At 41.7% G+C, this 24,985-nt stretch overlaps 1 long non-coding RNA gene across 1 annotated transcript; it reads left to right on the top strand.

The window, feature by feature from the left end:
- Positions 1-7,947: 7,947 nt before the first annotated feature.
- Positions 7,948-10,233, top strand: LOC134158271 (uncharacterized). Its single transcript, XR_009962691.1, has 2 exons — positions 7,948-8,243; positions 8,868-10,233. It is a non-coding gene; the product is annotated as an uncharacterized LOC134158271 (long non-coding RNA).
- Positions 10,234-24,985: the final 14,752 nt, after the last annotated feature.

Here is a 24,985-nt window from a genome sequence, read left to right as displayed (position 1 = left end):
TACCCTTTTCTTTTTCCTTTGCTGATGTGTTAATCTCATTTTGGGTGCTTAATGTACCTTGGGGTGAGCTCTTCAGGTGATGAGTAACACAAGTACTATTAAATGTGTGGTAGTTAGCTAAAATCAGTCTTGCACTGCAGACTTACCTCTAGTGAAATATTACTCTTCGTAGTGATAACTCAGTATCTATCCGTAACTTAGGGTCGGAACATTTGATATGTGGCTTGAGACATGAGCTGGTGTTCTAGGGTGTATGTTTGCTTTAGCCTAGTGTTTTGCAAACTTGTAGCTGGTTTGTAACTTAGAGTGAATACTGCTGTTCCTTAAAACTCTTGCTTGTTCTCTTTAAACAAAATAACTGTAAAAGAAAGAATGCTCTGAAATGGGTTATGTATTCTGTTCTAGATGCTTGATTTTTGCTCAAGCAGTGATTATTACAACTGAATATGTTCCTCCTTTTCATGGATGATTACCTGAGTTAGTTTTTCAATGCTTCTGATTTTCAGACATTTAAAACCAAGAAATAGTGAAATAATGGAAGAATTATCCTCTGCCCAGGATTTAGGAAAATCTGGAAGTGCACCTATGACTACTGTGTGTAAAATTGCATGACGAAGCAGCTGTCGTAAATCACTTGAGGCAGAATGGGCCCTGCAGTTCTATGTACGGATAGCAACTGACTTTGATTTGATCTTTCAGATCTGTTTGATGGACTTCAGCTCTTTAGTGCTGAGCAGAGATCATTAATCCACATTGGAAATCGTATTTTTTAACTTAGATTTAAACATCTAGTACTCCAGGCAACTAAAAGTAGCTGTAGGAGGTATTTATTTTGAGAAGAGTGAGATGTTGGCAATCAGTGTAGAACAGCAAGTGCTGACAGACTTTATTTATGGGTGCATTTCACAGAAATTTGGTAGAAGTTTCAGTGAGCTTGTCAGTTCAGCATCTGCTTTGTGCAGCTCAGATTGACACTCAGCTCCCAGAACTTGCAGTGGAAACCTTTATGTCCTGTGATAGGGAGAAAAGGGAGATTAAAACCTCTTGGGTTGCTCTGCAAAAGGGGTGAGAAGTAGTTGTGCTCAGTGATCTTCATGCAGAAAATCTCTTGATGCAGAAATGACTTGAGTAGCCCACTTTCTGGTCTGTGGGCCTTTTATAAAGAAACGTTTGTTCTAAGGCCTTCCACTCACAATGCTTTGCACACAGTGGTTCTCTACGCAGATTTTTGCATGTAGCAGAAGTCTTGCTGTGGACTTACTTGCTAGAGACACAGTTCAATTTCTGCTTTGTTGGCAATTCTTTCTTTTATGTTGGTGTTCCTTGAAGGCTAAAAGGGAAGTAGGCTGTTAGAGCAGAATGCATTGCTTCAAATTCCTGGTCAGCTGAGAAAGCAGCAAAGGGTCTCAAATCAAGTTAGTTGGTGCTCACTCCAACCTGCTCATGTAACACCTGACAAAACTAAAGAGATTTCTTGTGCTACAGAAGCTCTGAAGAGGGGAATCTTGTAACTTCCGTATCACTGTGGCAGCAGTTTAGTCTGTCCTATACTGAACAGGAATGAGATGGGCAGGAATGAGAATGTATAATGCTGGTTATGAGGTTAGCGTCTGAAAAGGAAACTTACTATCCAGCACTTTTTAATCAATAAACACCCAATATCTAATTTCAGTCACCATGGTATTAGACTATATCATGATAAAGGCTCATGACAAGGAAACAGTTGTTTAGGTGAGAGCAGTGAAAAACTCTTTCTGGTAATGAAAGCAACTGAAAGATGTCTGAGGGATCCTTTACACTAGTAAAGTGACTTTTCTATGTGGGTCTCCTAGTTTTACATGTATCCTGAAGACAACTATGCGCCTCACAGCCCTCTTCCGTCAGACCACTTTCCTTTGATGTACAGGGGGCTACTCACATGCTTTATGTTCCGTATTTGGTGAAGTATCTGCTGCCCTCGTGTCTTTATAATTGCTGGGATAGTACAGCTGTTGTAGTTGGTATTAACAGGGATGCTAAGATGAGATCTGGGCATCATTGTGTAAAAGCCCAGATCTCAGAACCTAAAATAGGAAATGGAGGGAAGGGAAAAATGGAAGGACAGTTCAGGGGTACCTAAGAGGAAATCCAGAATGGGAGCATACAGCAGTCCTTTCTGCTCGTCCTGTCCACATTACAATTCCTCCAGCTAAAAATCCATCTGACATTCTGGCCCAAATTTTCCCATTCTTCTATTATCATAAAAATTGCCTCCCTTGTACTGGTGTGAGTGGCAGCAAATTGTATCCATAGTCTCCATGCTTAATGAACATTTTCAGCAGTGTGTACGTGGGACTGATAATCACAATAAATGAATAATGATGTTAGATTCTGATTAGCTTTTGAATGTACAGATTTTCTTATTTTCATTTTTGACATCTAGGATAAACTGAGAACATTGATTGTGAATAACAGCAGCCACAAAGCGAGGCCTTTAGCGAGTACCTTTGTTTATGTTCAGTTTAAATTGTGTCTTACTTGCATGTTGAAAAGGGAAGTTTTAGGTTGAACGCTTTGTTCTGCTTGTAAGTAGATGAGAACAACACAGAGCGTGGTCATCACATCAGCATCGATAATCACTGCAAAGCACAAATCTATGGGTTTAAAAGTGGCACAAATGTGCAAACGTTTGGCCAGGTGTAAACACTCACCTCTCACAGGACTTAATGAATTCGGGGTAAAAGCAGGACAAGAGTTTTCCTCCCGTCACAGGAGAGCAGTTATAAGAAAGAGCTTACTTTGAATTTCTTATTCATAAAAACAAGTGAGTGGAAAAGCTTTGTTTGCCCAACGTGGTCGTGTACAGTTGTGGATTTGTGGGTTTGAGGAAAGAGGAGGAAATGGGTGAGAGCCCTCCTATTAATACTTGCTCATTTTTCACATCTGCTCTTGGTTGTCTTGAGTGGTCTTGACACAAAAAATATTTTCAAGGCACGCCTGGCTTGAATCTTCTGACTTCTTACATACATGTTGGTTGAGATAACTCTTCTGCTTAACACCTAAGAACCTGTTCAAGTACTTTGAGAGTCTGGACTTCATTGCCTTCACAAAAAGAACTGAAAACAGAGAATCCAGTTTCTCCACTTGGGCTATTTAGGAGCTGTGAAACGCGTTGCTGCCACTCTATGACTTTGCAGGTCAGATATCTTACCTATGAGCTCACAGTGCTCACTTGCTGAGAGTTTGCGTATCTCTAAGGGAAAAGTAAATGTAACATTTTGTCTGGTGTGTGCTAAAATTGCCTTCCTGTATTTCTCTCTTCGTTTGCCTCTCAGTCTCTGTAATGTTCAAGTATCTAAAGGGAAGTTATAAATGTTCAACTTGCGTGCAGTTTGAGGTGTGCACAGCCAAAATCTGCTTTCTTTCCCCCAAGTGAATATCCCAAACATCGCTGAAGAGTTTTCCCACACTTTGCAAAAATGGGTCTTCTAAGCAAGATTTTGATGGTATTTTGGAGGCCAATTTAAGCCCCAAATGAAGATGCTTTCTTTCCTTCCCCTCCCTCCCTGGAAGTGTTTTGCTACTGAAAAGCAGTTTAACAGAAGCTGCAGTGCAGATGTTACCAATTCAGTATTAAAAAATGGCAAGAAAATGAGGCCCAATGTTATCATATTAATAATACATTTGCATCTGTGTGTATATCCTGCAGGACAGAGCAATGTACAGAGCAGAGGTAACAGAAATAGCATTGTCATGGGATGGGCAGTTATATAGCTCACAAGTAGCAGAGCAAAGCAGGGTCCACAGGGTAGTCTTCTGTAGTGAGATATAGTGCAGTTAAATGGTTTATATTCATCCTTGTGTTGTGTCTTATTGTATATATATATACACACATATATAATCTTTGCTTATTCCATGTTTAAAAGTGTACTTGAGTGCCACAGAAGTGACGTAGAAGACTGCAGCCATGATGGATTGCGTTATGTGCTGTTTGGGGTGCTTATGGTCAAGTGTTTAAGGATCCTGTAGCACCTGTATTTTGCATGTTGTATCCAATGGCAGAGTCCTTCCACAGTTGGTGGGTTGTGGGGTTAGGCGCAGCTCGTGTTTACCTCCACTCAGGTGTCCTGCTTCATAGTTTGCTCTGTGCCATTGTTTTCAGGAAGAATATCATGGGAAGTTCAGTCAGAAATCACCAGCCCAGTGTAGCCTGAAGGTACTTAGTTTCAGCTTAGCTTTTCAGCAGATTGTTTCTCATGGGTGAATAGTTTTAAATTATTTTTAGACATTCCCAGCAATTCCTATGTTGCCTATCCTTGTTTTTTTTTAAGAAAACATTCCACTGTTTAGATTAAATAAGTTTGAATTAACTGTCAATTTTAGTGTAGGGTACAAAGGAGTAACTTCAGAAATGCCAGTTCCCGTTGCTCTGTGTCACAGCTGTTACACGTCAGCAGTTTCTCATCAGAGAAAGGCTGATGAAGGCCTGATGTCTTCACTGTGGGTTTTGCTCTTTGAGCTGGGACAAGCTGCTCCCTTAAGGTGCTGCCCACAAAAGAGGGTGCAAGTGTGTACATAAATGTGCATAAAGCTGTTTGGAGTAGGCGGCTGAGAGATTTGTGTGTTCATCCAAGAGGTCTGACAGGCACATAGAAATGTCTTGCAGTTATACTCCAGCACTTGTGGATTTGGCTACTTGGTACTGCTGTAATAAGAGTAGCAGACTATGTCAAGGGAGATGTCTTTCTTTAGCTGCTACAACTGGCAGGTATATCTCTGCTTAAACCTCTGCTTGCCACTGCCCTTTGCAGATGTAAAAGGATACAAAAACTACTTCCCTGCATTCAGGTGGAAAGTTTGGTGACAGTGATTCCCTGTACCAGAGGGAATCCTATGTGCTTTGTGAGCAGATTGCACTTAGAAGGAAAATGACTCTTCTCCAGCTCTGTGCCAGTGCACAGCAGAAACAGTGGAGGAGAGCAGCTGTGTTATCCCAATGGGACATATTGCCTGCTGGTGGCTTCATACTTCTCCCTGCTGCTCTGGCTCCTTACTCCACCTCATACGGTGTCTTACTACTAGTGTAAGAAAACTCTTGGGTAACAAGACCAAAATTTGGCAAAGGAAGAGAGGCACTCTCCAAATGATGAGTGTGTGCGATTCCCATATAGCATCCTCCTTATCCCACTCACTAAACTGTATAACAAATAATCTGTGGTGGCAATGGGATTAACACATTTGACCCTTAATGGCTCTGAAGGAATAATTGTGATGTCTCGGGTCAATAATTATGTGAACTAAGGAGGATTTGCTTGATGCACCATAACATCTCCTTCAGAGCCATTCATCCCTTTTGAGGGCCTATGAACCATTTCAACTTCTCAGTCTGTGTTCATTATGCTCTGTCCTCTGTGTGTGTGGTTAAGACCTGGTACGTGTTAAAAGTAAACTCTCCAGTATGTTGACAGATCCTCTGATTCAGTTCTAAGATACCACATTTGTCTGATTCATAAATGTCTTTTTTAATTGAAATGAGGCCTGCAGGCAATCTGAGATGATGCAGTGACAGGCTCTGGGATAGTTACTGCTTCCACAATCCAAGAGGAATTTCTGTTCCTTTTCGCCTTCTCTGTGCTGAACTCATTTGCTCGCTTTCTATCAGCTGTCAGTCCACTGGTTTTCCATAGAAAGGGGAAGGGGGGGGAAGTTGGGCAGAGTTAACTTTTGGGTTTTGCCCGAGGTTTCTTCTTTAAAGCTTGTTTCTATATGGAATTATTTCTCTTTTAGGTTTATTTCACTCTCCTTGCCCAACTCTTCCTGTCTGCTTTGCCCCAGATAAGGGTAAATATGTCTGCATGTTCCCCAGGTAAGGGCAAATAGCTTTTGAGTTTGAAATGGAATAGGTTAAATACTCTGAGCAAAATAACAGCTATTTTCACCATCTGTTTGCAGATACACTTTAAGTATGCGAGAACAATTTAGATTATTGGGAAAAGAATCCACTGAATTAATGTAAAATTAACTGTGTGAAACTCAAATGAATTAAATGTTCTACAGTAACAGGAAATGCTGTTGGTCTCAAATCATTCAAAGAACAAATCTATCCAGTGTACAGTTATTTTTCCAGTCATTTTTCTATTGTAGTTGCCATTAGTGGTTCTTACTCCGTAATACCTGTATGTGTCACCTCGGTGTAAATGTGTGTTGTGGTTTAAATACTTTGCAAACTAAGGACCTAATTCTGGAAGTGCTTTCTGCTGGGGGGGGTGGGGGGGTGGGGTGTGTGTGTGTATTTGCTCATCGGTAGCCTTTGACTTCTCTCTCAGGAGGGAAATATTTGCTCTCATACTAAAAGTGTGTGCAGCATTTGGGATTGAATCCTTGCAGGAATTGTGCCGCTGCCTGTGATGTGTGAGAACAGCAGCCAAACAGCAAACACTGCTTGACACACGCTGCCTCTGGGTGCTGATGTGCAGTGTTTCTCTTGGAAAGTGGTGCTGCCTCACTGCAGCAGGTATAATGCAGATCTTTATCCCCTGTGTGAAGCAGACCAGCCCTCTGGTTTCAGTGTCTGAGGAGAGCATCTCAGCGCGTGTGGAATTCTTTCTTACTGCTGGTGTGAAACAGCCACATGCTAACTGCCAAGCACTGGATGGTCAAATGCCTCACTAGTTAAGGAAACTTTGTACTGGCACTGATATTACAGTGGGTTAAAAAAAGTCTCTTTGAAATTTGCCAGTGTCATTTTTGTTAAGTGTCAAGAATGTCCATAGTGCCATCCAAGAAACATATAAAGTTCCTGATTTATACAAGCAGGGGACCGGGAGTTTCTCTGTAGAACGCTGTTGATTCAGCTATTCTCCGTTTTCCACAGAAACCACACGGGAGCAGTGTGGTCTAAGCCTTTGAGAAAGCCCTGCTAGTCTTCCCTCTGATGACTAAACTTATCTGTCAGAGGATGTCTCAGTCTGAGATATAAGAACACAAAACTGATGACAAGTAAAATATTTCACAGAATATCCACCTTTCACCTTGCAAATACTCCTTTGTGAGAAATCAGATCATCAGTAAGGGCTACTCGGAGTACTTACTATATTGAATGAAATAAAGAATAAAGACTGTATTTTGTGCTGCTACATTCCATGATTGGGTAATATGAAGTAAGGAAGAAGAAGAAAAAAAAATCCTGCTATTATGACGAGTCCATTAGCTATAATCAGCTTGCAAATGGAAGACACCAATATTTCATTTCATTTCATATCTCTGACAAGATGTAGTTACCAAGAAAAGGCAAAAAAACCCCAACCCTACCTTGGGAAAATGGCCTCAGGAGCCTTGTGGGTGAAGATACTGTTGTGAATGTTTAAATGTTACAAGCTTTGTGTATACTTAAAATAATGACATTATTTCAGGTTGAGAATCTCTGTGCAGGCTTTGCATTATAATAAATACTTTTGCTTGTCAAAGGCATGCACTGGATCCTTTCTGAAGGGTCAGGTATAAGTACAATGCAGAGGAAAAGGTCTTTGTGGTATCTGGTACTCCTAGAAAAAGAGAAGCAAAGGTTGCTGTTGCAATTTGGTCCCATCATATGGGGCCATAAGATGGGAGCACTACAATGTACTATAGGCAAAGAGTCCATTGCTAAATGGAGAAGCACGGATTGTTTGCCTGGGGCTTGTTACAGTGAATGGAAGAACTCTCTTGTCCAGCCAGCCCTGGGGCAAATCCTTTTCTTTTCTGTCTCTGTAGGCGTTGGCCTAGAGGGACCCGATGCTGAAGCTGCTGGTAGCACCTACACGGGCCTTCCAGTACGAACAGGCCTACAGTGCAGAAAATAGGGGTGGTTGCTGCCATTCCCTCTCTGGCTGAGGGAAGGCATTGACTAGAGCACTGGTCAAGAAGGTGTTCTCTGGGAGAACTCGGAACCAAATGGCAGGTCTGAGGAAGTACAGGTATTTGTGGTTTAGAGCCTTAGGGAGCATTATGAAGAGAATAGTGTAGGCATCATAAGTTTGACTTCCACCTGGACAGAAATTTCAGTCTTAGAGTATGTTTCTGATTTTATATTCAAAACCTTTTGTCTTGTTACTTGCTGCTCCTCAAAGTCTGAAATAATGGCATAGAGCAAAATTTATGTTGAGCCACTCTAATCTGTGCCTCATCTGGACCACCTCATCCCCAGTGCTTGGTGGATACCAGAGCTGACATAACTGGACACTTTGCTCTTGCTGTGTTCCCTCCTCCCAGGAGCAGAGAACAAGGTCAGTGATTCTTTACTGAGATGAGGGATTTTATTTCAATGGTCCTTAGTCCCTCTTTGTTTATGTGTAGAAAGGAAGACCTCCTGTTGTTTTGATATGATTGCTAAGGTCACTTTTTAGGCTGGTTGTATTTGGCTAATGATAAAAAGGGCTGCAGAATCTGCTGTTTGATATGTTCCATGAAGCCTTAGCTCCTGGAGTCAAGTGCGATATTGTTTTGGTTTGGGTGCCCCATTTATTCAAAAAAGGGGGAAGGCATTTGGTGTCCATTGATATGGGGAGAAGTGCAGGAAACTTGAAGGAAGATGACTGTTAGTAGTAAGCATTGTAAAAAGAGGAAAGCAGATAAAGAGCTCCAAACAAATACACTGATGATTTTAAGTTAGTCTTGCAGTTCTCAGGGCAAATTGAGGGCTGGAGTGAGCAGCACTGGCTGAAAGCTCTCCTCCTTTTGTACCCTTCAAAACAAATCAGGACCTTTATTTCTTTATCTAGATGATAGTGCTGAGCTGGATACTAAAAGATGCAGGCAGCCAGGTGTTTAAGATCTTCACCTGTATAAACATCCTGACATGTAGATGTTTGCTGTAATGTTGACTTTAACAGAAACTTTTGTGCTTTCAGGCTGCTGTCAAACATAGGTAGGGTGGAACTCCAGATTTGGGGCTTTGTGTCCACACAGCCGTGACTAAGGCATCGCTCCCTCCTGGAGGCTGAGCAGTAAAAAGGTATGAAGAAAAGAGGGACTCAGACTTGTACAGGGGAGACCAGTGAAAACTCAAAAAGGAGGAAAGAGTTGAGAAAGTTCCAAAAAGGCTCTAGATGACATCTGGTGCTTTCCTGAGCTGAGACAGAAATGAAATGAATGATACCACCAAACATGTTTCATTCCACAGATGCAAAATGGTAACGTTCACTGGATACTGGGGAGTTGCTCTGACAAATGGAAGTGCAGTCTGCCACTCCTCTTAGAGCCTGACTCCCTCTCAGGATAGGGCTGCAAACCTCATCTTTTCTGACCATAAGCGCTAAATAATACTTGTCAAAGTACTAGACCCCAATTCAGCAGTTTCACTGGGGCTGGTTAAATTCTGACATTCAAAGTACATTCAGGAATTTGAAGTGGCATCTGTTCCTGTTTCCAAAACTTTGAAGAAATATCAATGTATTTCTTCAAAGCAACCAACTACAATGACTGTATTTGCAAAAGGAGCAGTGCTGGTGTATGTAAGAGTTATGTGAGCAGTTCTAATTTGGGACATTCTGAAATCAGAATCGGGATTCTAAGTCAGAAGATTCAGAACAGGAGAATCTTCCTACCAAAGAGGAAGGCTTCAGCACACCTTAGTGCTGCACCTGCTCAGAAGAGGACCTGTGCAAAAGCCTGGCTTGCATAAGGATCCTGTGATCAATGTTTGGAATACCTGCATGCAGTAATATATTCTCATTACTTAGGAGTGCTACCTGGGGTGGTTCAGCAGCAAAACCCACCAGTTTTTGTTACGTTCTAACAAAGTTTATTCTTTCACTAATTTCCCCCTCCCATTCATTTTTAAAGAAATCATTCACCTTATTAATTTGTTTCTTACTGTTCTCCAAGAGGGTCTGCAGCGAAACACCAACCCCAGCAGTGTGACGCTTACAAAAACAGGGGTGCAAAGTGCATTGCATTGACTAAATGTTGCTGCTAGACACAGTTATTTTGTGGTTCAAAAAGTCCCTGGTAGTTTGACTCTAATTACAAATGCAGTGCACTCTCAAAGCACATAACAAGAAGATCACTGGCAGACAGCAAGAGTTCCTTCAAGGAAAGGAGCCTCTGTCATTTCAAAAGCATAATATTCTCTTAAGAATGATAAGGAAAGATAGGATCCATGGGAATACACAGGAGATATGATGTTTCATTAAATGTAGATTACAGTGATCTTTGTCACTTGCATTTAAAAAGCAAAGCAGCACATAGTAATTTAATAAAGATAGTGTGAAATTCTTGGCGTGTGACCTCATCTACTCATTTTTTGGGTAAAACTCAGGTTGGGGGCATACTTGAATAGGAGCATACCATTCTTTCAGTCTAATTTCCAAGTATTGCACCAGTGTCAAATGCAAAGAAACTTGTCCAGGACTAGCAAGATCTCCATTAATTTCCTTCCATACAAAAATATCTCATTGCTTGTGTTTTTATGAAATGGAAATCATGTTAAATAATTTATTAAGAATATGGAAGATGTGCAAAACATATGACTTTATTTTAAGGGTTGAATCTTCACTTTGTTGAAATTGGCATAAATCCTCCCAAATCAATGGAGGTATCTAGATTTACACCAGCTGAAAGGATCTGTTCTCAATTTTCTTTACAGTTTTTGTGGCATTTTTCCAGTCTGAAAACAAATACTGAAAAATAATATACTGCAGTGTTATTAGACTGTGTATATCTCAGTCCACATCAAGAAAATAGCTGCATAAACACACATAATATAGGTGTGATGCTCAAATGCAAGAAGGGAGGTGTCCCTATGTACCTTATTAATCCTGACTGTGACTCTAAAGTCTTAGTATGTGGCTGAATATTGCACTTTGAGCAAACTGGACAGGCCTAACAGCATATGGCTAATGGAGCTCCCTGAGCAGGGGTTCTGGCTTTCATTCAAGTGGGATCCCTTGTGGACACTGGGAGAGTTGGAAGCAAGGGAAATCAATGCAGCTGAGTCTGCTGGCAGAGAAGGTGTTTGGAGTTGTGAAACTTCCCCAGAAGCAGAGCAAAGACATCGAGTGCTAACGAGGCATTTTGAGCTTCACAAGTTGTGGGAGAAGCAGAAGGGATCTCAAAGGCACTTGCTTTGATGAAGAGATTTGGGAAGGAAGGAGGAATGTAGGGGTATACTTTGGTGACAGGTTTGGTGTAACTGTAAGCCTGGCTAAGCAAGTAAGGAACCAGCTGAAATGAAGCATATGGAGAGATGCTTGGAAAGTCGGAGAAGACAACATATGTGAGGGAGGAAGGTTCTTGAACTACTAAGATGACTTTGACCTACACCTGAAAAGCAGTAGAGGCACAGGAATATATCTGGGTGTGAAATGTTTTGCCTGAGTCTCTAGATGAAAAAGTATGTGGCTTTTGCAGCCATTGCAAATGAGCATGTCTAAATCGCTTCGACCACACATTCCTTGGGAGGACAGCTGTTCAGGCAGCGCATCCCTGAGGTTGGGAAAGAGCATTCCTCCACTAATGGGACATCGGGGTGTCAGCATTAGTGTGGGGAGCAGTAAGTACCTGGATTTAAAGGTCCTATTTCTTTGACAGGGGGACAGATGGTTGTCCAGAGTGTTTCAGAGAGCCCATGGAAAGAACATTTGTTACAGCCAGCTCAGATGAAGGGAAGTGAAAAGCACATAAGGCTGTGTGGGATGGGACCAAAGTGCAGCAACCTCAAAAGAACTTAGTAGTGAAAGTCGTCCAGGGCTGTGTGGGAAATGATCAGTGATGGTTCAGGGAATGGACTAAGATGTGAGAAATCTGTGTTCAGTTCCTGGTTTAGTTCCTGTTCAATGAGTCACTTCATCCTGGCTGTGGTGTGCTTCTCCATCTGCAGCACAAAGGTAAATCCTCTTCTGTTCTGGTACTTAGACTGCAACCTCTAACTTTCCTTTACAATGGGTGTGAGGTCCCATGGCTCTGCAGCTGATCCCTCATTCTTACTGTCACACAAATCATTAATGTCAACTATGGAGGGTCAGTTATAATGTAAGCTACAGGAAATAAGCCTTTGGAACAGGTATTTCTGTGTTGGACCTGCCTTGCAAGTTTTCTAGTCCTGAGCTGGTTTGTGGCCCCCTTGATGCTGCTCCAATGCAGTGGAAAAGGCGAAGGGGGTTTCTTGTTTGTGGGTAACCTGCTTTTCTTGCATATGAGTCGATACTTGTCAGGAAAGGATATGACAAGGAATGGGCAGCATAATGAAGACCTTTGGAATGCTTGACTTGTGTTTGTTTCACCTCAGGAGTAGGTCTTCCTAAATATAAATTCCAGCTGAAAGCTGGTCTCCTTCCCTCTTCTCAAACGTGTCCTTTCAGATCACGCTGTTTCATGTAACAGCAGATGAGGTTTTGCTGTGTTAGATACCAGAGAAATGTATTCAAAGCACAATGGCAAAACAGACTGGAATGTCTTCTTGTAGGGAATATTCTTCTCATCACTTAATTTTAGAGGTGAAATAGGACTCGTGAGAGGATCACAAGGACCAATGGGAGATAACAGCACTGATTTAACACGCTGTAATTAAGCCTTATTTCCAAAACAAGGTTGGAAGCCTGGTTGGAAGTGAGCAATTGCGCACAGTCGTGTTGCTGGCCTTAGTGAAGTCTGCTGGGATGGGCAACAAACAGCATTTCTCAGTAGTGTGACATTTACCTATTCAGTCTCTTTCCTCTTCTTACTCCCCTATGGCTGGAGTTAATTTTAGTCTTGTATCTCATGCTGGTCTCTCTTCCCAACTGGGAGACAGTCACACAACAAATCCTTGCCTGTCCACTCCTGACTCGACCTGTGGAGCACTGGTGCTTTCAGAGCACCCAGCCACCCAGGCAAGTGGACAGTGGGCTTACTAGTGATGTGCTCCTTCATGACTGAGAGGAATCAGCTTGGAATTAGCAAGTCTTAGGTTTGTGCTAGCCTTTGGCTGATTGTGAGGTTGAGGACTTGGAAGTTTTGCAGTGTGACACTGAGGATCTCTGACCCCTCTTTCTTGGTTCTTTTTCTCCCAGAAGTGAACTGAAGCTTACACTTGTTTTTCCTTAAGGAGCTCTGAATGGCAGGGAAGATAGCTGGTGGGTGTGTTTATTGCTTTCTGTAGGTTTTTTCCTTCTGTAGCATACCACAGTGTTCCAGCAAGTATTTTCTTCTGTTAGATACCTGTATTCAGCTGCTTCAAAAGTAATCCTCTTGGTGTAGGAATTCATATCATTCCTTTGTATGAGTAAGTGAAATCTGGTAGTACAAGATTGTAGTGACTTTAGATGGATTTCTATACATAGATTTGTCTGTGTGTGTGCAAGTGCATACATGTGAAATCACACTTTTACATGGCTGAAATCTTCAGTGTTCTTAATAAATGGGGAAAAATACAGAATGCTTTATTTTCATCAGTAGCTTCATCTGAAACAGCTCATCATTCATTTTCTGATTTTAATTGTATCGAGAGAGTTACTATAACCTGTTGTTTCATTGCATTAGTCTGTTAACCTGTGGGTTGTGGAGCAGGAGCAGAAAGCCTGTTCTTCCTTCTATCCCAAATAATTGAAGTACAGTGTTCATTTTAGGTTTAGGGGTTTTCAAATCACTGGGGTATGATGTGAAGCTTTTCCCTCTTAAACTTTAGGGGATATGAAAAAATATGACTCCCAGACCTGTCAGCCTGAAATCTTTTTGGTTTGACACAGAGTGGCAAAAGAGCCTCAGAAACTCCATTTGGAGCTCAGTATTTGTGGCCACATGGCTTTGATCTGGGTAGAACAGTTGTGAGGGGCCGTGGTTTTTGCTTAGGATTTCCAGCACATTGCCATTAATCAGATGTTCTGACAGGGCTCTATGAGGAGGCTGATACATGCTCTGCTTTCTAAAATGTACATCTGGCACACTCGTGTCATGGTCCGAGATGCAGAGATGTGCACCAGTGGATTTTTCAGGTGGTTCTACGTGGAGAGCCCTTGGGCTCTCAATGACAGTGTAACCTCAAAAGCTGAACAGAGGTGTTTGTCAGCTTCTTACAAATACTGCAACACTTGCAAAAGGAACTAGGGATTCCTGATGCTTATTTTTCACTTTGGGTAAACTGGAATTTATAGACACCAACTTCCTATTGGGATTGTAAGGAGTTAGGATCTTGAAATACAGGGGAGCAGACAGGGGTTCACACTTTCACACTTCAATTCTATCTGCATTTTGAGAGTGTCTGCATATGGTAAGAGAACCTACCACCCTGAGCAGATGTAAGCAGGTGGGTCAGGGTGGAAGTGGCCAGACAGGGCCTGTTGTACATGCTGACTTTGAGGGATTTGGTTACTGGAAGGACCTCAGTGTCAAATGCCACTCAGCAAACCAGTGGAGAAGGGGTGTGAGTCAACAAAACAAATACAGCTGAGCAGAGAAGTGGAAATCTCACGTCTCTTTTGGCTTAATCAACTGCAGCTGGTCGCAACTTCCAGTTATAACTAATGTAGTCGGGTACAGCACAGCATGGACAACTTGGCAGGACTCTAGCATTTCAAATGATTTGATTACTCTCCCCCCTTCTCCATCATGCACCTCTTAAACGTTGATTTAATAACTAGAAATGCCTGCCCTGCTGGAGGCTACAAAGGCTGGCCATTGGTCTGCGGTGGTTCTGTGGTGGGTGTTTGAGGGGGGAAATACAGCCTGGGGCATCATCACGTCTGGTCATGCAAGAACATCTCATGTTTTTTGTGATATGGCTGGGAAAAGGTTGAGTGGGCTTTGTGACTGTGGTAAGCAAACAATAAAGCAGCTACTGCAAACTGTGCTGCATAATTGGAGGGAAAGAGCACTCCCCATCTCGGAAGTTGTTGGAATCAAGCATGGGGTGGTTTGCTGCAAGTTAGTGGTGGTGCTGCGGATGGAGCTTGGGGTTAAGCATCCAGTGTTAAAGGTCTGAGGAAGGAAGGTGACAAATGATCTATCCTAGCCCTGTTCCACTCCCGACAGCTGCCTGAGGATCATGTCAGCCCCCTACATCAAGGTGCAGCAGCTGGAACAGTTCCAGCCTGCCCTTTGCCTTCACAATTGTCCCTTTCCATGAAAGAGCACTTTTGACATTTTGCTGTCCCAGAGGTGTACAAAGGGGCTGTCCCCAGCACTACATTTTGTCCTGCTTGTTCAATCCTTCAAACAAGTTTCATTTCCTTGTCTTGCACTAGAATATTTGATAGCAACACAATGTTTTCTAAAAACGTTTTTCGAGGCCTCATCTTGACTAGGAGTCTTGCACCCTGACCCAAACCCAACTCCCTTCCTGGTGTCACTGTAAATCTATTTTTACTTTGTGTTCTTGGGTATCCAGCAAAGCTATAACTGAATAAGCTTTAAGCAAACTGAGGCTGTTCCTCAGCTACAACAAGGCTATATTTATACTGAGGTTTGTTTAGACCTGATGAGTTAACACCATCAGACTTGACTGCCATTCTAATCAGGATGAAGCCAGAAATGGCAATCATCATAGTGTCTGACCATCCTCCTTGAAATTTGCTAAAGCCTTGCTCTAAAGTTATAGGGAAGGGAATGTTGAGAGGCTGCCTAAGAGGATTGCCTCCTGAGCCTATTCTTTTTGCTCTTTTATTTCAAAGCCATGCCATTTGCCTTTCTTTTTTTCCAGGTCAGAGGAAGTATTTCTCTTTCACAGACACCTTAGCACAGCTTCAGCATTTAGAGGCCAGTCCTGTATCTGTTGAAGCCACTGATTCTAGGCTTGTAGAAGGGGGCCCTTCATGCCTCCCTTTGCCTTCACTGCTCTGAGCTTAACTCTTTAAACACAGTGCTCAAACTTCAGTCTGAGTTATCCAGCCACTATTTGCTCAAGGCACTTACCTCATCATCAAGAGATTTTGCACCTCTCAGTCTAGGAATTTTTATGCCTCCAGCACTTTGTTTGAAGGGAGGAAGCGCTCTTATCTCCATATTACAGAGGGATAGCCAGTGTACAGAGAGATTAAGTGACTTGGCCAAGGCTCCTCACATGCTCAGTGGTTGGAAAGAGTGGAGCCTCTATCTCACTGTAGCTGTCCCCATCCTTGTCTGCTGCTTCTCTCCGTGCCCTGTACTTGCGGAATAAATACCAGGGCAGGGATGGGACCTTTGTATCTTGATAGAAGGGAGAAGTTGTTTCAAGCTATCTGTGGAACAGGTCTTCCAATGTACCCTTGTGAAGTACCATCATTGTAGCATATTGAGTAATTTGGATAATTTGCATTGAATGCTCCTATTGAGGAAAGAAAATTAATCCGCTGTCATTGAGGATATTACAGTATTGGGCACCTGATGAGGGGAAGAAAGACTTGTGGTAAATAATGAAGCCACCTGGTAGGAGAAGTATGAAACAGAATATTCATTTTTCTTCGACGGGAATAACAGATGACAAAAGTGAGGCTTTCTTCAGATTGTTTGTTTACAGACAATTCATATCCACTGAGACTCTATGTTAAATTCACTCTCTGATGTTAATGTTTGCCGGATGCATGTGGCCACTAGAGTATGTTCTTATGATCTTACCATTTATTTACCTTGATACGAAACTCCAATTACTGTCAGAGATGCTTCTTATTAAATATGGTAAGATCTCTGGCTTCTGAGAGCGTGAATATGTATTCTTTACTCTGGGGCCACACTGAGCAGGATGCTAAGGAATGAAAATACTGGGGACTTTGGTGCAAATTAATTAAATATCTAAAGATAACAATGTAGTGAAAATAGTTGGAAGAAGTTTGTGCTTTAGAGACAGATGAAATTTAGAGGAGGAAATAATACAGTTCAGTGTTTGTCAATCTGTTCAGGAAGATTTTCCAACACTCTGGCTCTTCTTTTATGTAACAGTAAAGTCCAGTGCTTCCAAAAGCTGAGGTCATATCACTTTTATTAGAGTGTATTCTTGGTAATACAGCAGATACTCAGGGGGCTTGTTGCTGTGGTCTCTGTAGACATGCAGTGCTCTCGGAAGCTTTACACTGTAAAAGTCCCCAGCTTTCAGTTGTCATTGTGATCTGAGGGCAGACTGAGACAGATGAGGAAGAAATAAAGGAAACTGAAACAGGGAGATGAAGAAACACGGAAAGAAAGGTTTTGGTGCTAAAGTCATGTAAGCTCAGTTGTGGGGTGGACCTGAACACTCTGCATCCTTGACCTGAGCCCTCAATAGCAATTTGAGCTGTAAATCTTGCTGGCGTCCCAGAATGCCTTCCTTCAAATCCTGACTGCTCAGTAATGGCAAATTATTTCTGAGAGGACCTTGTGCTTTTGGAGCACATTCTGGACTCCAGGAATTTCATAGTGTCATGCTGTCTCAGTAGTTGGTTGGCTCAAGAGGAGTGGCTGAAGATGTGCATCTCATGATTAAGTGTTGCGATGAGCAGGAGTTGGGAACATAGAGATACCTACATCATTCCTTTTTTGCTTGACAAGAGATGGTTCTAAGTATCCCAAATCCCAAACTCACTAATAAGTAAACAAAGGATATTTAAATAAGAAGGTAAATCAGGAAAAGAGAAATATAACATTACCAATAGTATTCCATGTAAGTCTCTTTGGATTGAGTCCTCTTTATAAGATCACTAATTTTTCAAACATAAGAAATGTCAGATCTATATTGCATCTTCAGAGGTCTCTTAATTTAAGCTGTTAAAGAGGAAGCTACTAGAAACATAATGTAGGTCAGAACTGGTAAGAAAGCAGTTATACTAAAAGAGAAACTGCCACGCTGAAAGCAAGTTACTAAAGGAAAGTCTCATGAATGAGTTTTGGCACTGGATTTGGTTGAAGATTTTTTTCTTTAATGATGCTGGCATGAAAATTGGAGCATGCTTGTATTGATAGGGAAAACTGAGATGCACTGGCAATACAGAGGAGGCCTTAAATCTCCCATGGGAAAATTAAGATAACTGTGAGAAAGTAAGTGAAAGAAAATGAATTAAATTTACTAGTGAAAAATATCAAGTTACACTCATAAATATCTTATTTCCATTGTAAACTCCCAATTTAGAAGTAGATAAGTAGGAGGGAGACTGGAATGTAGTATTTCCTATGGAATGGTGAAAGATATAAATGGTGTTCTTGGATGATAGAAAGGAGATCTGCCCTCTGTAGATACTCCCATGTGCTAATTCTAACCAACCACGTTCAAGAAGGTGAATTTAGAGGAGGTTTCCTAGGATACTCAGGGTTTATCTCCTGGGGAACTATAGTTTGTTTAGCCTAGTGAAAGCAAGGCTGAAATAAAATTGTCCTAAAATCATGAGTAAAAGGTAGGAAAATGCTATGTATGAAGTGAGAGCTAAAAAAAAACACCACCATGAAAGAACCTGGAAGAACGTCAAAATATGGGCTTAAATGCCCAAAGGAAGGTGAACAGACATATAGTCTGGAAGCTAGAAGGTGGTTACTAGTCCTGAAAAAGGTTAGCCCCTGAAACAGCTTTAATAAGAGCAGGATGTACTTTCTGGGCTCTGTGCCTGCCTCAAGACCTCCAGTACCACCTTTAAGGATGAAATTCCTATGTCCATGTAGCCCACTCTTTGAAAATAGTGTAGTGTTTTTATCTTGTTTAGGTGAACAGCTAATAAATAGCTAACGCCAACTTCATCTGGTTATTGCAGGTGTCTTGAATCCTGCTTCCGGAATGATGCAATCAAAAGCGTTGACATTTATGGTCACGAGTGGTCTAGTCTTTTCTTGGGTACTGGCTGACATTTTATGGTCCTGTGGCTGAGTCAACTGCTGCTGTTATTACCACTGCTGGTTTTGAAGCTGCCTTTTTACTGTAGAGCTGTAAAAAGGCTTTGGGATGGTGCTTTCCATTCCTATCAGAAAAAGACAGCAACTCTAGAACAGTGGTAATGGGTGATTTTGTTTGTCTTCCCAACAATGCTTTTTTTTGGGGGTGGGGGTGTCCCATGTCATCTTACTCAGCATCTTTCTTAACCAGCTGGTGGCGTTTGTGACTCCAGCAACATGCTGTTCCACGTTGTCATTATACCAGAGGCAATTGACTCTGTCTCCAGCTTTCTGCTTTGCCTGGGAAAGATCACTACCTGGATGAAGGCCAGTTGGCTGTAACTAAACCCCTTCCACAAGAGATAAAAATGCCCGGGAATTTGTCCATCCACAGAGCAGAAAAGATTTGCTGGCTTTCCCACAATCAGCCAAACTGCTGTTAGTGGGTGGACAGAGAGAAACTCTTACACTTAGTGCAAGAGAGATAGTTTCCTGGATAGCGTGGTGATAAACACAGTATTGATACCTAGAGCTGGAATTTTTACAAAGCACACCATTCTGGCTTCTACCTATCCAAGCAATGGGAGAAGTTGTATAGCTTGTCAGTGAAAGCAGAGCTTGAGCAACTTCTGAGCTATTTTGCAATATTCCAGCCCAGGTTGATAGAAAACCTGAGATTTCTTTTATCCAAAAGATTTTCTTAGGTATTCACGAGTAGGGCAAGCTTTGCTCTCCACAGCAAGTAAAATACTTCTGTAAGGTGACAAGTAAGAAAAATGCCAAAGTGCTTCTAATAATAATTAAAGCAGTTGCTAAGCTTTGCTGATTTATTTTCTTAGTCTGAGCTGTATTTGTGCATTTGTTTTATTTATCACAGAATACCGTAATAACAATATCAAAAGAATTTACAGTGGGGTATGCTATGCTGCTTTCATCAAAAAAAAAAGTTACAGCAGATGCTTTGAATTTACTGCAGATGGTGGCAAATATTTGCCTTATTATAAGGTTACACTACTAGAGTGTCATGACTGTTATTTAGTAAATCAGTTCATGATTCAGGTGGTAATATCTATTAGCTGTGGCTGGCAAAGCTCTAGTGAAATAGCAAATAAGCCAAATACTCTGCCAGTTCTTGCTCTTGAAGCAAATGAGTTGTTTTTTCTTTGGAGAAATAAGACTTTTTTTGTTAACTCTCTCATATCCACCTCCCCTTCTTGATTGTGAGAATTACTTCAGCCCTGCAGCACTCCGTCCTCCACAGAAGTAACGTCTGAGCACAGGCAGGACCATTGACATGTGCTGATCATGGTCTCTCATCAGAGGGATGTAAGGTGTGCTGTTTAAGAGCCTCACTGAATCAAACGTGAATCAAATTTATATGATATGAATTCATATGAATGAATTTGTAATAGAGGAGCAGGGAAGTGGCTTTGTCCCCTGGGACTGAGTAAATGGTTGCTTTTTCTGAGATTCATGCTATAAAAGAAAGTACATGTTGGTTGCCAGGGCTCCAAGTGCACTGGTAAGCCTTAATGGCCCTAATAATCTTCACCTGAGGCCTCCACCATGCTGTCCAGGTGTGTTATTTAAGCTCAGTCCCTGGCTGAGCTCTGTTGCAGTGTTGGTCTCCAGCTCAGTAGTAGCCATGCCCCTTGCTGGCTGTGGAGACCCTTGATTGAGGTCCTCACTTGCTAGTTGGGATTGGGGTCTGTCTTGTTGCTGTGGACCTCCATGGTGATCACCGTCTCATCACCACTCTTGGGTGACCCTGGCTGCCACCCTGGGACTGCCCTTGCTCAGGTATGGTGGGGCTGAGCCTCTGCTGCCGAGGCCTCAGCCTTAGGATGTCCATCGCATCCTGGCTTGCTGTCCCTCAGGGGAAAGCTGGCTCTGATATTGGTCTAACTAGTCCTGCTTATTCAAACCATCATGTGTATCTGAGCCCTCTGTGTCCATAGAGTGAATATAAAATAGGCAGATATGAGTGGGCTAGGTCCATGTGTTTCCTTCCCTTTTTCCATCCCCACCTTCCTTCCCCTCTCCCCCCAAATGTGGGAGGAAGCCAAACGTGAAGAAAGTTGCCTTTTATTCCCTGTTATCAGCACTGCTTGTTGCACCTGGTGCTGAGCTTAACGTATGAAAGACCATTGCTGCATTCTGTCTGAAGTTACGTGAGAGCCTGTTCATGAGGTAATTCAGGGCAGATTGGGAGCAGGAAGCGCAGGCTCTCCCATCAGATATCCCGCTCCCTGGGCAGGCTCAGGAGGTTTGAACAGCTCAGATAAGTAGCTGAACTTCTTGGCGCTTTTATCCCAGCTGATTGGAATGTATTAATCTCTCCGAAGGCATAAAAGCACTACTTGAGGTCATCAGGCTTGTCCCCTGAAAGGTGTGGTGGTTTCCCCAGGGGGAAGGTGCATCCACACAACCTGAGGACAAACAAAATACTTGTGGTGGAGCTTGAACCGTTGAAAACCACAAAATCTTTTCATTTAGACATTTCAATAGGGTAAGAATTGTCCTGGTTTGCCAGGTTGATCTTATGTGTGAGATAACTGGTAAGTTTTGGTGTGCCAGAGTAGGTGTTGGAAATCAGAGGAAATACATTTGGATAAGGTAAAATACTCAGTCTTTAAATTAATAACTCCATCGTTTGAGATATTAGAGCACTTGCAGCCATTCACTGAGCTCCTTTTTGGGGCGAGGGAATGTGTAAAAGTTAATCCAATTCCACAAAAAGTAATCTTATTATGAGTTAATGCTGGCAATTTCTAGGTTAGTGGATATCCATGCGGAATTGTCCGATGTTTATGCTATCTAATGCGCGTTTATGTTATGAGGGGAGTGGGATTTTTGATTCACTCCTCTTGCATATTATTCTAACAGAACAATTGCCATTAAAAAAAAGTATACTTTAGAGGGCTTTAATTATGTTAATTATCACATATTTTGTTAATAACATTTTATTTTGAAGATGCCCATTAGAAGGTTTAGAGTGTTAATTTCCTAGAGAATCAAATGGGAATGCAGCTTGAAATTTCCTTTTAAATTAACTTTACTTACTTTTATGTCCTAATTAAATGGAGATAATAGTATTGGTGGAAATATTAGAGAGCTAGAAATTAGTGCTTAGATATTTTACTTAATACCAAGACTTTAATCTTAATGTAATGTATCTTTTGTTCTAATCAACATACAGCCCTTGCATTTAATGTACTGATGTGTTTGGATCAAAAGATTTAAATAGGAACATTGACGCAAAGTAAAATTATCTTCACAGATAACCCCCTGATACTGTTGAGCTCCTTCTGGGTAATAGGTTCCTCCCCCCTGCATCTGTAATCTCTATGGAGGAAAAAGTGTTGAGGGTCTTTTAGTATTTCGGCATTACCTCATCATGTATTAGGTAATAGGCAGTGATCCCACTTAAAAAGACTTTCTGTAGTGTTTGCAAATCAGTCTAGGATGTGTAATTCCTTTCAAGTTTGACTGCTCTAATGCCTCGTAACACAAAAGCCACATAATTTGCCTATTGCACAGGATCTTTACATTGGTGCACAGGTATGTTGTGTTGATATGGCTGTTTCTCTGCAGTAAGAGTGATGATGTTTCTGTGTATCATGGGCTTTATAGCAACAGAACTGCATTAATAGTAGGCCAAATACTGGAAAAATAAGTAAAAATACTTACTAGCTAAGCAGTTATATTCCTGCGGTGTTGGTGCGTGGATCAGACCTCAAGGAAAGTTGTAATCCTGGTGAATGGAATGGGACTTCTCCCCCAATACCGTAGAGCCAGGCTTTGCTGCATGTCCTAACACACCCTGGCCAGGAACTTTGCAGGGTTTTCCACATGGTTCAGTGCAAAATGGAGAGGCAGCAGTGGCAGACTCCTGCTTAGCACAAGGACACTCATGTTAGTGGGATGCCCAGAAGGAAAGCTCGACAGGCTTTTGTGAAGTTCATGCTTCTCCTAGCATGAATGCCAGTGGCAGTTGTTCATTGACTGCTACCTTCACGTTCACTTACAGAGGGAAAGAGGCATTCTGCAATACTTGCTCTTTGTGGAACTTTATTCTTCTAAAGTCTGTGCCTGTAAGCCTTATACAGGAGTAGAATTAATCTGAACCTCTGACAAACCTGTTCCATATTTCCTGTTCAGCACCTATTGCTTTGTTTTTGCCATTGCAGGACAAGCTGTGTACTGATAGTTGGGCTTGTGGCTTGCAGGGCTGTTGCACTACCTGATGTCTCTGACAGGCTGAAAAAGACCCAAGCAGAGCAATAGGATGGGTTGCTGACCAAAGGGGGGCACTTGTCGTAAAAGCAGTGCAAGCTATGTAAACCAAATATCCAATTTGCTCAGAAGGGGTAATTTGAGTTACTTTTAAATAGTTAGCTTTTATGGTCAATTGGGTACTGCCACATTACTAGTAATAAGCCATAAATCTATTTGGTATAATATGAGATCATTTTTTAAGACTCTCAGACTAAATTTTCAGGTAAAGAGGAGAAATTGAAATTTATAATCCATACCATTTTTTGTGTAATTGTTATTAATAAATTAGCAAGAAAGAAGCAGCAGATGGAATGAATTGTTGTAGTTCATTAATTTTATGATGGCTTTCTTTGCATGAGCCAATTATGTCTGTCATTGTATCTCTAAGCTGCAGTGGTGCCCAAAGGAAAGGGCACACAGACAGGGACAAATCATCTTGGGTATTTTCTGCTTTCTGAGGTGGACAGAGAAGAGTAAGTCTTGGTTCTCACTAACAGCTTTGGTGAAGGTATCAGGCCCCAAAAGTTGTCACAAGTACAGTTCTTAATCCTAACTCCAAAGGCTGGGGTGACGAGATGATGAGTCTTGTTGAGTGTGCTCAAAACTGGGATCTTCTGTCAAATAATCACCAACTTTTGTTATTGATGACGATGACAGTTTCTGAGTTTGACCTTGGTGTGCCTTCAGGTTCTTGGGATGTGTTCAGGAAAGCATTCCAAAGACGCCATGCTGCTAGTCGCAGGGAAAAATGCCCATGTGGTGAAGGACAATAGGAAAGAGAATTGTACTTGTGGTGCCTCTGGCTCAGCAAAGCTTCCTTTCTATATGGAACTGTGACCTCTTTAATTAGAAGATGCTCTGCCATCTTCTGAGCTGCTCTATGGTAATATGCTGATAAAGTTTCCTGTGGAATGTGAGTTGATTTGCTTTACCTTCAGACCTTGTATTCTCAACTTGGAAAGAGTGGTTGTTTTTCTGTTAGATGTGTACTTCACTTAATGACTGTAGTTTATTACCCAGTAGGTCATATCCTGTATATTTTAAGAACAAACACCTCTGAGGTTGTGACTTGGTGGAAGGAGGTGACATGTGTCATTGCTGTTGTCTTCACTACAGCCTTGTGGAAAAACTAATTACCTTTTCATCTTGGTAAATTCAGAGGTCAGTTTACCACTATTATATCACAACATGACAGGGAACATGGGTAATTAGGTAGGCTGTGTAACCTGGATATTCCATGGATCTCATTACATCTTATTTAGAAAGGCTATAATTTGATTGGTGGAAAATTAAGGCATCTCCTCATGGGTCATTTTATCTTTCTGCAATAATAATTCTTGGCTTGATTAAAAATTGATCCAGTGTCTTAAAGTGGATTTATTATTGCTGCAATCTATCACCCACAGACAGATAATCTGGTTCCCATCTTTATCTGATTTGAAAAATCTGTCACTTATTATGTGTTGTTTTTTTTCCAATCATTTAAATTAATGGTTTGCTGAGGCAAGGCGTGCTACCATAGGCTTCTTGGAGAAAGCCAATGTGCACGAGACGTTAAGCCAGTACTTTTTACTGCAAGGAATCTGATACTGTGTCAAGTATTGATTGGAGCTATGTTGTGGCATCATTTTCTCTGGAAGAAAAAAAAAATCAAGTAGAAATTTTGGATGCAGAGCAATAAGAAGGACACAGACAAGTCACTGCTGGAGAAAATGGTCCGTGTGTGCCTAGTGCCTGGATGAATTCCTGCCTTGTGTGTTGCAGCATCTGCTGAGCACTGAAATTACACAAGTTGTAAAGGCTTGTCCCAACGTCCTTTAGGGGGGTACTGAAACCATCTTAGCCATGAAGCTGTGCACCAAAAAAGCCTGGCCTGTTCAGGTCAAATAAGCAGAAAGAAGCAAAGGTTAGATGGATTAATAGCTTCCTCAAAATCTGTTCCCTCTATTGTCTGCTTGAGCTTTGGTGA

Source organism: Pezoporus occidentalis, unplaced genomic scaffold (genome assembly GCF_034315485.1).
Source record: "Pezoporus occidentalis ecotype Australia unplaced genomic scaffold, CSIRO_AGI_Poc_V1 ctg10, whole genome shotgun sequence".
NCBI classification, from domain to species: Eukaryota; Metazoa; Chordata; class Aves; order Psittaciformes; family Psittacidae; genus Pezoporus; species Pezoporus occidentalis.
Note: the sequence above shows the minus strand (reverse complement) of the source record. Positions and strands in the feature narration are given on the sequence as shown.